Source organism: Myiozetetes cayanensis, unplaced genomic scaffold, assembly GCF_022539395.1.
Source record: "Myiozetetes cayanensis isolate MyiCay16 unplaced genomic scaffold, myiCay2020 scf5-8, whole genome shotgun sequence".
Classification (NCBI taxonomy): Eukaryota; Metazoa; Chordata; class Aves; order Passeriformes; family Tyrannidae; genus Myiozetetes; species Myiozetetes cayanensis.
Genome location: NW_026087742.1, coordinates 10,968,580 through 10,981,731, shown reverse-complemented (window position 1 = coordinate 10,981,731; position 13,152 = coordinate 10,968,580). Strand labels below are relative to the sequence as shown.

Here is a 13,152-nt window from a genome sequence, read left to right as displayed (position 1 = left end):
ATCTAGCTGGGTGCGTTCTCCTTTCCTGTACACATTCAGATCTGCTTTTCCAATACTGCCTGAACAGAAGTCAATGCTGAATATCATGTCTGTGCTAAAAAGTTACCTCTGTATCTAAATTTTTGCAAGTACCTCTTTTGGGTGTTCTTAGCATGTGGGACTGACAGTTTACGAAGAAAAGAATTGCATATTTACAGGAACTGTATCATCATTGTAATTGCTAAGGCAATATTTTTATGACTATTTAAAGACTAATTATATCTTGAGCAACTTGAAAACTATGTACAGTGCACAGTTTCTTACTCTTAAGAAAACAAGACAAGAAGAAAAAGTATTATACTAACAGATAAGAATAATTTATTTTAACAATAGTGTTGATGCTTACAATAAAACACAATTCCTCCCACACAAGTGGAAAAAATATACTGCAGCCAAAATACAACTTCTGAAATGAACAAATAGTTTAGATGCCTGATCTGTGTGAAGTCTTTGTTTCAGTGAAGTCTGATGTATCCACAAGGTCTTGCAGCATGTTGGTTAGACATAGGAAACAGAGAAAAATTGCTCAGGACTAACCCACCTATAAAATATTAAGAAATACAAATCAAATTCTGTGTTGTAGATAGGAAGTTCGAGATTAATGAACAGTGTGCTTGTGAAATACCTTGTGTGCTTGGAAATCTTCTTATGCAAAGTCAGTGGAGTACTTAACATATGAGGGACAATGTAAAGCTCACACTGCTTTTTGTCAGAGGAGTGAAAAATGCAAAAAGTGATGGAGAAGCTGGAAGTCGAGACTGGTACTTAGAGTATGGGTGGCTCCCTTCGAGTTGAACTGGTACAACAAAGTGATTCTGGGTGCAAAGTGATTTTAATGCTGTAATATGATTTTTAAACGAATATTAAATATCAGATTAAAATGTAAATTAAATGAGGGAATATTTTAAATGCCATATTGTGTTCTCACTTGGACAAAGAAAAAAGATGGCAATTAACTACAAAATACTCTTTGTCCCATGTTACAGGAAAAGCTAAGCAACAGTTTTCCTGTAGACTGAAATCATTATTCAAACAATAGAATGAATGTTTTCTAGGCCTCAAACATCAGTGTTTTTGTTTTATGTTTTAAAAGTTAATGCTGCAACAGTCAGGATGACTCTATACTTTGTGGTAATTATCAGAATTTTCTATAATAATAATATTATGGTTAGAAGCCTTTTGTATGTTTTAGTATCAGTTTTGAGTGGGGGTTGTTTTTGTTGTTGGGTTTGTTTGTGTTTTTTTTTTAGGTGCAAACTGGTATTCAGATTAAATTTTAATCCTAAATGTTACATGGCATTTAGTCCAGTTTTCTAAACATATAAATATGTAACTTTAGTCCAGTTTTCTAAACATATAAATATGTAACTTCCTAATGTTGTACAACGGATAACAGTTGCTTAGATTTTTTTTTTCTTTTTTCTTTTAGGAACAGTTGTGTTGCTTAACATTTGAAATAGGTAAATTTTCCTTTTTACCCTTCAAGACAAGGAAAGCTCCTTTGGTTCTCTAAATTCTGCAGAGAAACAATCACAGTCCAAAGCTGCTGGTTCCCCTCCGCCTAGGTCCCAAGAGCCTGACTTGTGATTGTTGCTAAAAAACCTCACAAGTTAGGGTCTCAGGGACTAGGAAAAGTCCGACATGATCCAGTAGAATTCGTCTTCCAATAAACTGAAATGCTTAGTAGTCATAACCGCTGTCAGCAAAACTTTCACTGCTATTGTTAAAAAAAAAAAAAACCACAACCCCAAAGCAAACCCTAAAAACAACCTCCCCCCCCAAATCAGCAACCCCTCCTTCCCCCCAGATAAACAAACCACAGTTTCAAGTAGGGGGCAGAAAAGATCAAATAAGCAGGCAAGACGCATACATACATTCAAACAATGTATCAGCTGACCGATCAGACTTTTCTGAGAGTATAGTCCTTAACTTTTGAAAAGAAAAAACAAAGAACACAGGAAAAAAAAATCTTCACTGCCTCATCTTGCAAGCAGCCATATTATTATAATGCAGGGGGGAATAGAGGGAAGCCTCTATAAATGGGTTAAAATCTGCTTCCAACAGATTTGTACAGTAACAATTTTATTATATTTTCCTTAATGCCTGAAAGAAGGATTAAATGCTTGTTAAGGGGCCTCTAATTGAAATATTTCCCCATTATAATTTCAGTCGTACTGTTCAGGTGGGCCCTGGTTTGCAGAGTACTTTAAACCCATTCACGATGCAAGGATAACCTTTGGGCGTGTATTCACTTTTTGCCTCTTCCCCACGTTCAACATTTAATCCTTCTACAGACTGCTACAAAAAGCTTCTTCCTTTCCAATGGCAAAACTATACTTCACTCCATAAGCTGCAGAAAACATTGGCATGCAGAGATTGTTGTCACTTGAACCAGATTACTCAAAGCACACATAACTTTCAAATACTGTCGATACAGTAAGAAAAAATGCTCGGGTTTCCCGAATAATTTTGTTCTGAAGCCGAATACTTTTAATGGCACGACCACAATCCTGAATTACTTTTGCATTCATTCTCCTCCGATCTTTAGCCTTGTTTGTAGAATGAAAAAGAAAATTTCTACTTTAGGGACAGGATCCACCGTGGGTTTTTTTTTTTTTCCTCCATCAGATCCCAGAGCAAAAGAAACAGCAGCCATAAAGGTCCTAGCCACTGGAGCAGAATCTGGCATAGAAAACTCAGTGCTCTTCGGGAAGCCGTTCAGCTTTAAAAAGGAAAAAAAAAAAAAAAAAGAGAAGAGGGGGGGAAGAATTAGAATCTCTGCTGGTCGAACAGGTGAATCATCCATTTACAAGAAAGCTGTACAGAGCACTCTGCCGAAGAAAAGATTTGCCAGTGCCCCCCACCCCCACCCTGCCCTTCACCCTCCCCTCCACACTGATACTTCAGATTTCAGAACATTTTGGATTATTTAAAATATTATTTCAGCTGATGATATAATGCAACATTATATAAGAGCCGTTTCTTTGTCACTGTGCACCATTCAATCAGTTATGCCTCAGACACAAAATAGTTAAATGAAACAAAATATATATATATGAGAGAGATATATATGTATAGCAGTCCCTAGATTTCATTCAATTTCTTTTTTTAAAGCTGATCATGATTTAACAAACAATTTTGACCACAGCTTTCAAATCAATAATTAGAATGAAAAATCTCTCCCCTCTATAAATATGACATTAACATAATTATACCACCCCCATCGCATAGACCCATCCTCTTTAGGGAATACATCTGATGCTCTGAAGATGGAAATCAGTCAGATTTTAGTTGCTCTCGAACGTACCTTTGCTTCTCACTGACTGACTGGCTTTACCTTCCATGCACACACACAGTCACCAGCACACAGGCGCGCACACACACACATACACATGCGCGCGCACATACACACACACACACACACACGCACAAAAAGGCAAGGCAAAGCAGCGGATGCTGACTCAGAGCAGTTGTGTGTGGAGGGGGTGGTATCGGCTGGTATTTTCACTGCACTCATCATTAACATTAACTCACTCTCTAGCATCCACCCTCTCTCGGACCTGCTGGACTGCAGCATTTGCATGACGCTGTCACTCTAGCCCTTGTGGGTCAGATGTTAGAAGAAAAAAAAAAAAAACCAAAAAAACCTCAAGGCTCTCATAAGGAATGCCTTCATTTCTTCCAAAGGGTCCCTCTTCTTATTTTTCCACCTTTCTACTTCCTCTGTTGCTGTGTCTCAGTTGTTTGACATCTTTCCGGAAGAAAATGTCTTGAGCTGCAATAAGCCAGTAGTCAGTCGGTCCTCCCCTCACCTCACACTCCTATTCCCACCCCCTTTTTTTCCTAATCAATAAGACAGATCTCCAAATGCAGTTGTGAAAACAGGCTCTGACACACAGACTTTCATCCTCGATCCTCTGCCTCAGGAATAGCAGGCAACCCAGGCTCACACGTGATGTAGAGAGAAATAATGCCAGTAATTCTTGAACAGTCTTAGGAGTTTATTCTACGCCTTCTTCATTTTTTCCTTTGCTCGAATAAATACCAGTGGGAAGGGCAAGCTAGCTCTCAAAAGCTACAAGGATTCACTTCTTCAGAAAATAATGAACATTAAAAGACTAATATTAATCTTCCTCAAAATTAATGCTATCTTTCCCCCCCCCTTCATTGTGCTCTTTATAAGTAGGGATTGTCTCATAGCCAAAACCCTGCCAGGGTCTGAATCACCATTCACTGTGCTGAAACCGTGAGTTTCTGGACTTCAGTTGGCATTTAACTGGAGTAAGCAAATTTTTTTTTTTACTATTTATTTATTTATTTATTTATTTATTTTAGACTTCTTAATTAAAATAAAATATAAAATAGAAGCTGCTTGAGTCAGAGAGAGCACTGCGAGAGAGAACAATGGCAATACACTCTCACCACCACACTGAGTCCTGAAAATGCATGTTTGAGCTACACTTGTGTATTTTTTCTGTATGGTATTCTGTATTTGCTCCGTGTTGGTAGAGAAGTCTGAACACATACACGTACACCAAATACACACACACAGAGAAACTCAAGACGCGTATATAAAATACACAACACAAAACAAAGCACAAAGGCTGGTAACTGAAACACAGGCACAAGTTGTCTGACAGGCTATGAAAATCCACAGAGCATAATTATTGTGTGCAGTTTTACCTTGTTCCTTTGTTCTTAAGGCAAGGGACTTTAATGACTTACGGTGTTGACAGTCTTTCGGCTTTTCCCTTTTTTACGCCAACAGTATTTGGGAATTACTTTTCCAGACAATACCACACCACTGTGATTCGTGGTATAAAAACTATTTACCAGAGGGGGGGGACAGGTGATACACAATTCGCCAGCCAATTCTCAGAGCTGCCTGGTGCCGTAGAAGGACTCGGCGTAGCCGGGCGGGCAGGTCCCAGGATGCAGTGCTGCACCGCAGTCCCGGCTCAGGTAGCCAGGTTTTGGCAACCTTACGGCAGCAGCAAACGCGAAGGGCATCCACTTGCAGGAAAGGTCCAAAGGAAAACACCGCGCAGCCCCGAAGTAAAGACAGAAAGCCAAAATGCCGGGGTACACGCCCTAAGCCCGGTTAGTACGTGCCTATGACCGGTCGTGGTGATGGCAATTAATTTCTTAGGAAAAGGACGGAGGAATGTAGACAATTAGGAAACAGTTAAGTTTGTAATCTCAGTGAAGAGGGAGAGACGGAGACAGACACACACCCACAGACAGAGAGCGAGCGAAGAACGCCAAGCATGAGACAACAAAAACAAGACCAAAATCAGATTTGGGAAACTGAAAAAATACAGGATTACAGCATTCAGCTTAGCATTTACTGAGGTATGAAAAAAAAAAAAATTACCACATGCACAGCATGGCTTAAAATACTTATTGCCATCAACAGTCTGTGACGGATGCCGGCTTCTTACTGCTATACGTACATTAGATTGGTCATCGCCTCTTAATCTCCTTTTGCTCAGACCCATCCATTTTTTGCTGCTCCAGCATCTGTGCCCTTTATGCTTTTTTTCTGTATAGTTACCCACAATACCCTGGATAAATTAATGTCATGACCTCGCTATGGCTATCAGACAGAAAAAAAAGTCTACTATTTTAATAATTGAACGTGCGCGTACAGCAAACTGCCTACTGATAGCCCAGCTTTGTGGACTGCCTCCAAAAGCAGCCTTTGCTAGCTCTGCGAATCAGAAACAACAGATGCAAATACTAGCCACATAGCCCCGGCTCTCTGCCTTGCCTTTTTTTTTTAAAAAAAAAACCCACCCTTTTCAGTCTGTGCCATTTCATTTTCCCTGCGTCTGTCCCCTCAACGGTTAAAAACATTAGCCTGATGAAATTAGAAGCTCCTGAATAAAAGCATGAAGATGAGAGAAAATTATAAATGGTTGCAGATTCTGGAAATTTATATCCAGACGGTGAGTAGGGAAGAGTACCCAGGTTCAAGTGCTGAGCCTCACTCGGGAGCACCTCTGGGGCCAATGGGACTGCAGACTAGATTAAATCAATAGTCGTCTGAAACGAGATGTCGTAATCAATCAGCTCAATTACCACTGTCATAGATCTGGGCTTAAGGTCTTTCCTGATTCTACTCTTCTAATCATTAACCCTTATACATCCTCAAAATAGGAACTCACACTTGCTCTGCTGCCCTACCTTCAGACCATCAAAGTTTAACTTACTTAGCATTTCCCCCTCTTTTTCCCTTCCCCTATTTAAATAACATAAGAGTGGGTCAGCAAGAAATATTTTAAATGTGGATATGGGGAGATTAGATGCACTCCTTTAAGTGTACCTATTATATATTTGCTGCTGTGCCCTTATATATTATTATTATGCCTCCGGGAGTGGCTGGGTGGATCAAAGACTGCTGTTTAATTAACATTCAACTCAGCTGTTTCCTTGGAGATTAAAAATAGAAGACTAGTTGAATTAAACTGAAGCTGTTCACTCCTTTCACTAATCCAATATTACAGAATCCTCTTCCCCTCAACCTAGTTAGAAACAACTCATTTCTGGTTAATCAGCCACCAAGAAAATCCATTTTCAGTTTGAGGGTAAGTGTGAAAAAGTTGGAAAGACAGTTTTGTGTGCATGTCTGAATTTCATGGAATTGCCCATCATTTACATTTTGCATCCACAGTACAGTAAATCCTCATGAAATGCAAGGAGAAAAGAACCATCAGGTTTGACTACGAGCAGAACCACTTTAAATTCTTGCCTGTAATTATTATTTGCTGTATGAAGATTAAATGTCAACCATTTAACTTTTTTTTTATTCCTGTGCAGGCCCTGAAAAGATCCAAAAGCTTTTCATAAAAATGCTCCAGCAACTGCCACATATCGTACTCTCACTTTCTCAGGAGGAAAGAAAGAATCCAGGCAGCAGGTACCCGGAATTTTGGTCTCTTAAATTTGATTTATTCTGTTGATAGACCCAGATAATAATAGTGAAAGAAAACCCCGGTAGATTTACAGTTACATCACTGCCTGTGCACACTGCCTCTGTTTCCAAGCAGAACCACACCTTTTTTAACCATAGATCTGCTTCCCAGATGGAAAGACCGAACGTAGAGTGGCCTCAGTTCACACAGCACCCTGAATGCCAAACAGCACAATTAGCCCCCTTGCCATGGCAGTGATATTTTGGGGAGGAATTTGTGCTCCTAGAAATGCAAGAAAGTGGGTGTGGGATGGGGCAGCAAATTGGTGTCTCAGGGCAGAGGCAGAGGCCGAGGTCGGAGGTCTGTCTGCGGGGAGGGCACCTGGCAGGGCAGGGCGCCGTGCTGTCCAAGACAGGTTATAATTGGAGATCGATTGCTGGATTTAATGACCCAGCTGTTTTCATTAGTTGAAACATAAAAAATTGGCCTAGAAAATGATTCAGCTGCTAGCATAGGTGCTTTTTAACAGGCTTATGCCTCAGCCAGGAATGACTTGCAGTCACTGACCCCTCACAGATGGAAAAAAATGACCTCAGCTTTGCCTCTTTTCTGGGAAAGATTTAGCTGACAGGGGCATGAGATACAAAAAGAACCTTAATTTTGCCCTTTAGTAATGCTAAATGAATGCACTGCACCAGACACCACCTTAAACTGGCTGAAGGGCACTGCTCAGTTTTGCAGGCAACAGCTAACTCTGTGAGCATCATCCACAAGGGGACAGCATCCTCATCCACACTGGAAAGATGCAGTTTGTGTCCACGAAGAACAGAAAGAGGAGCAGCCATTGCTGAAAGCACCGAAAAATTAAGAAAAAAAAAAAAAAAAGAAGGAAAAAGAAGGCGTTTCCTGGATTATTACTTCTGGACAGAGAGGGAGGAGAGGTGAGGCTGGGCATGCATGTCAGTTATCAAACCCCACCCAAACACGGGATGAGCCTTTTGTTTCTTAGACAGCAAGAGTAAGGTGATTTGCAATATTAATGCAAAGTTTGTGTGACAGATAAGGACTCTCTGGAATAACAAATAATAATTTTAGGAGAATGTGATGACAAGAATTAAATATTACTGGAACAGAATCAGAATGTATCTAACAGGAGGGGGAAAATGCACTAATATCGAACACTATTCTGATTTTACAGTTCTCATCTTCATATTCTCAGTGTGCTCCTACTGGGATGCAATACACTCATGCCTCTTCTTTTTCTAGAAGCAAAAAGTTTCTTCACCACAGTGCACATGGAAAGGATACTCATGAAATAAAAGGTTTAGTTTCTGTTAATGCAGCATGTAAATGACTTCGAAGAGTTACACTGTTAGAATGACCTGTGCCTAGTTAGAATGACCTAGTCCATAGTTCTGTCCATAACACCTTTTCACCTCGCTGATGAACATCAAGGGGATAAAGACTTCAGAAAATTCCCACAGTTATCTAGTTCCTGATCTGTCACACACACACACACACACACAATATCTACCCTCCTATTTTCTTCTTTAGAAATGCTACGCCCAGACTTTGTCTTGTTATTTAGTAAGAGTGCCTTTTGTAACTTAGCTGAAATTCCCACCTGATTATGAAGTATTAAAAATATGTAGAGCCTACGCAATCTATTACAGAAAGGAAATCACGGAAATAAAATTACAGAGAAACAGCAATATCCTTCTCTTCCTACGCAAGCTCCATCTCACTCAAGAAATGCTATTATACCGTCTCCTTGCTGACTTGTCAATTTACCTGCCCTTTATTAAAACACAGACACATGACAGCAGAAATTACTGCAGTTTGAATTACTCTGTGTGTGAATACTATTCAATAGACCTTGATTTCACCAACATTTTCAATTAAAAAAAGTAATTATTTGTGAAAACAAACCACTATGATATATATTCTTTTTCTGACCTATGTTTCCTTCAGCTTTGAAAGCATGAAATAATGAATGAATTAACTTTTCTATTTATGAACACCTTTTATACTTCCATCACTAATTGCTTTGTGTTACTTCTTAACACAGCATCAGCACAATGTGAAGAAAGGGCCCAGCACTAAAATGAAACTCCGACTGTTCAAAAAACTGTTTTTGACTGAGCAGTCAAGTCTGCATTTGCAGTCTGTTCAATAAGAAAGATGTAAAGTGGCAAGCACTGTTTTAAAAATCCAGCTTCATAAATTTTCTAGTATAACATTTTTACTGTTTCCTGACTAATTAGGTATACATGCATACATGTATATATATACATAGATATATAATTGACCGAAACACAAGATTACATAGAACTAGATCACCAAAAGATGCTGTTTATTCCCAGAATTCACCCCTCCATGCTGGCTGCACACTATTGTTGTAATTATCAGTGGGCCTGATCCTGAAATAGTGCAATACAAGTCACTTTTTTTGGATGAATAATGTCTCTGAAACGACCTGAACTATTTCTCAGAGCACCAGTTCCTGGACACATATATGCCACACAAGAATCTGAGTTTATAAAAGGAAACTAAAGACATTCGGTGCATGCTGCAAACAGTAACAGAATGTACAGAATTCTGCTACAGGAAAAAACCTTCCTATTTTCTTAACAATGGGATCTGAAGATAAACATTTGTGAGAAACATTCAGACACACCATTTCTACAGCCTTATTTTAAGAGATCTTCAAAAGGAGGCTCGGGAAAAGCGAAGCCTTTTAAGAAGAAAATATAAAATAGCAGGTTCCATGCCTGCAAAACTGGAATATTTTAAATTTTCTAGACAGTGAAGGTTAAAGCTATCCTGCATTCTCATAGTTCTCTCTCTCCTTTCAATCAATCTCATTGATTTTTTTTAAAGGTCAGAGGCTATACCTTCATTGATCAAAGAAACAGCCTGACACAGCGAAAGAGTCTGCCAATTCCAGACAGATCAATCACACCTTTGTCTGCTTTTGATACATTATGGTTATTTATTCTGCATCACCACGACTTTCTGTCGCATGGCTCTTAATGTAATAATGCTTCTTGGGGACAACAATAAAAAAGGGGGGAGGGGAAATATTCTATTTAAAATATTTTAAGCCTCTCTCTGGTATTTCTAAGGGTGGCTTATGATGGAACTTGGTCAACTTGTTTGATTTCATTTTTGCCTTGGAAAAGAGCTCCTGTTCTGGTATTTAGCTCTTCTTGGTCAGCACTTTGTAGGATTTTATAAAGGCAGTCCTTTGAAAACAATTCATGCAAACTGTTTTTAGAAAAGTAATTAGATCTTGATAGGACAACACTTATGATCTAATCACAACCATAATTTCCCATGTTTATGCACTGTTTTAGAAATGTTTTAATAAATAGAATGTAACCGATACTCAGCTACAGCTACGGACTGCTTTATGACTGTAAAATGAAACTAAATGGTCAGCCTAAAATAATTACTAGGAAATATTGCTGAATAAACAGATCTAAGTGCTGAAAAGCTCCTGGCTTTGCAAACTATTATGCTGAAAGCCAGCTAGAGCTTTAAAAAATGCACTATATGCTCACTGTCTGTCGTGACTGAAAGTTCTATGCTATTATTTAGCTTTTCATAGCTTCTGCAAGAAGTTTTCAAAATTCCTCTTGGTCTAATACCAAATCTTTTGTTCACATTTGGTAGCATATCACTTCACAAGCAGTTTCTCAAGAGAAGTCCCTTTTGGGTCTTGGGATATTGGTTATAAGTAAAAGCATTAAAATCCGGTTCTAAAAGTGAAATTGTAGCCTAAGAGAAATCAGTGGCAAAATGCCCAGTGACTTCAGTGGAGTCAGGACCTCACTGTGTGAAGTTACGTCTCAACTCCTTGAATCCAAACTACCTCCAGTAGAAAAGGCAGCTTGTGGGATTTCATAGGACCATAACCTTATAAAGATTAAAAAAAGAAAAAAACCTCACAACACATTTCTTAGCAAAATAGCTAACAAAGCTTTGTAAGCTCTACGTAACACTCAGCTTTATCAAAGACAGTGGAGCTGTTCAGTAAAGTTAAGCATGCAAATCTTTGCAGAATCAGGATATCAGGTAATAAGACATAATCACCATCGTTACAACATTAAAATAAGATATACGATAATCCAAACACTTGGCATTGGTTTCTGATTTCATTGTGCCTGCTCTGTAAATTATCGTGCACCCAATTTACAATTACATCAGCATTATTATGTAGAGCAAAAGGTAAGTGGTATACAAAGCTGAAATATTAAACCCATTAAAAAGTTATGAGTTTGACAGAGTCCCTACATGTATTTGTGTGCATGCCAAGAAATGCATTTGAAAACCTTTAACAAAAGGAAACTTGCCTTCCAGTGATAAACTGCAATGCCTAAACGACATTGCTAAAATGCGACCGCCACTCTCGAAGGCCAAGAGACCTTAAAAGCGGTTGCTGGCTGAGAGCATTATACAAAAACATACAGTTTCTTCTGTAAAGAAATAAAGCTGAATGCAAAACATTTCAGAGAAGTTTTGAATAAGTCTATTTGTCCAGCTTACTTTGCAAAGGCTCTGAAGAAAACAGCACCATAAACACTTTCAGTCCCCACACAAGGGCTAAACAAAGAGTCCTCTTTCTAGCCATTTAATCCAGTAATTTATTTTTTCAACCATCACATAAATCGAAACACAGCTGTAACCAATGACTTGCAGATCCAGTTCCCTGCCAGCTGGATCCTGTTCTGCTGAAGCAGCAAGATTTTTACATTGTTCACTTCGGTACATCTGGAGAAATCATTTGGGTTCAAAGGTGACTAGAAAAGCTCTTTAAATAAACTCAACCAGCAGTGAAGAGAGGCCTACATATCTACAAAAGCTCCATGGAGTTCTGTTTAAAAAGTTCTTTTCTTCAAATTAGTGCACAGAGCAGTTTGCTTCTTTAAATGTTTTATGATTATGACATTTTAATTGAATTATACACTCAAATATGTATTTTGATGATAAAGAAACTCTTTCCCCAAAATTTTCAAACATAGTGTCAATATTCAAAAGTGATCAGTCACTAGTTTTTTCACTTATCAAATTTTAAAAAATCATCAGAAAAAGGAAAGGAAGGAAAAACTATACCTGAATTAAAGCACATTAGTTGCTTCCTGAAATGCAGCTCGATTTTAAATTTAAAAAAAAAAAAAAAAGGAAAAAGGCAAAAATAAAAAAGCATATACTCTACTTGGATATGCTGAACTTGAAATCTTTTAGAAGTTAAACCTTAAAATAGCCTTACTTCAAAAAGTCTGCCTCATCCCTTCCTGCATGAGTCTGCAGGTTAAGTAACAAAAATGTCCCTGACATTTAAAACTGCACACAGTAAATTGATTACAATGCAGCAATTCTTTTAGAAAAGCAATCACAAAGCAAACCAGCTGAACCTTTCAGAGGTAAATAACAATGAATATTAAAGGATCATATAATCTGTATCTTTGATTATTTTTCAGACAAATCAGGTACTCAAACACACTTACAATAGAAGGGTTTTGTGCACAGCCCAGCCCCACTAACAAAAACATTTGCAAGACTGAAAGTGCCGATGCCAGGTCTTATTTACAAATTCATAAACACGAGCTCTTGATTACAAATTAAACTAAAATTTGTCTCTGGATTTATCTTTCTCTTCAAAGCAGGTAAGACACATCCAGAACATGTCCCAGTTGCTTAGGTAAAGATGCAGTTCCTGTACTGCACATTATTAAAAGGTATTTCAAAATTCAGTTAGGGTTCACTGCTGTAATTGCTTCTCTTCCTCTGTTAATACTTACTGTAATAGCTGCTTGGAAACAATGCTGATAAAAGTATCCTTTCTGCTCGCCACTCTGGCCACATCCCTGCACTGGTTTCATATTATTGCCAGTTATCTCTCCTCACAGATTAACTGAGTAGCTACCTCTCCTTCAGCTCTTCCTTTTCGTTGTCTACTCTTGCCTGCACTTCCCCCATTCACTCATAATTGTAGGAATTCTATATGTGCTCTGTTGTAAAAATAGGAGCATTAAAAAAAAAATAGAAAAGAAGGAAAATATAATGCCTTTAAAAGCCAGATAAACCAGATAAATCATCTGCAAAAATTAACATGCACTCATAACCAGGTAATTACCAATCACTGCAGGGTAAACTTCAGGGTATTTAGACATGCATTTCTGTCCATTAACATCTA

At 38.4% G+C, this 13,152-nt stretch overlaps 2 long non-coding RNA genes across 7 annotated transcripts in view; one reads left to right on the top strand and one right to left on the bottom strand.

Moving 5' to 3' along the window:
- Positions 1–332: 332 nt before the first annotated feature.
- Positions 333–13,152, bottom strand: part of LOC126648605 (uncharacterized) — a 292,288-nt gene continuing 279,468 nt past the window's right edge. For all 6 annotated transcript variants that reach the window (XR_007630844.1, XR_007630840.1, XR_007630843.1 and 3 more), the window contains one exon: positions 333–2,761. This is a non-coding gene — a long non-coding RNA (uncharacterized LOC126648605). The remainder of the gene's footprint in view (positions 2,762–13,152) is intronic.
- On the top strand, positions 5,045–11,943 carry LOC126648606 (uncharacterized). Its single transcript, XR_007630846.1, has 3 exons — positions 5,045–5,391; positions 6,859–6,958; positions 7,687–11,943. It is a non-coding gene; the product is annotated as an uncharacterized LOC126648606 (long non-coding RNA).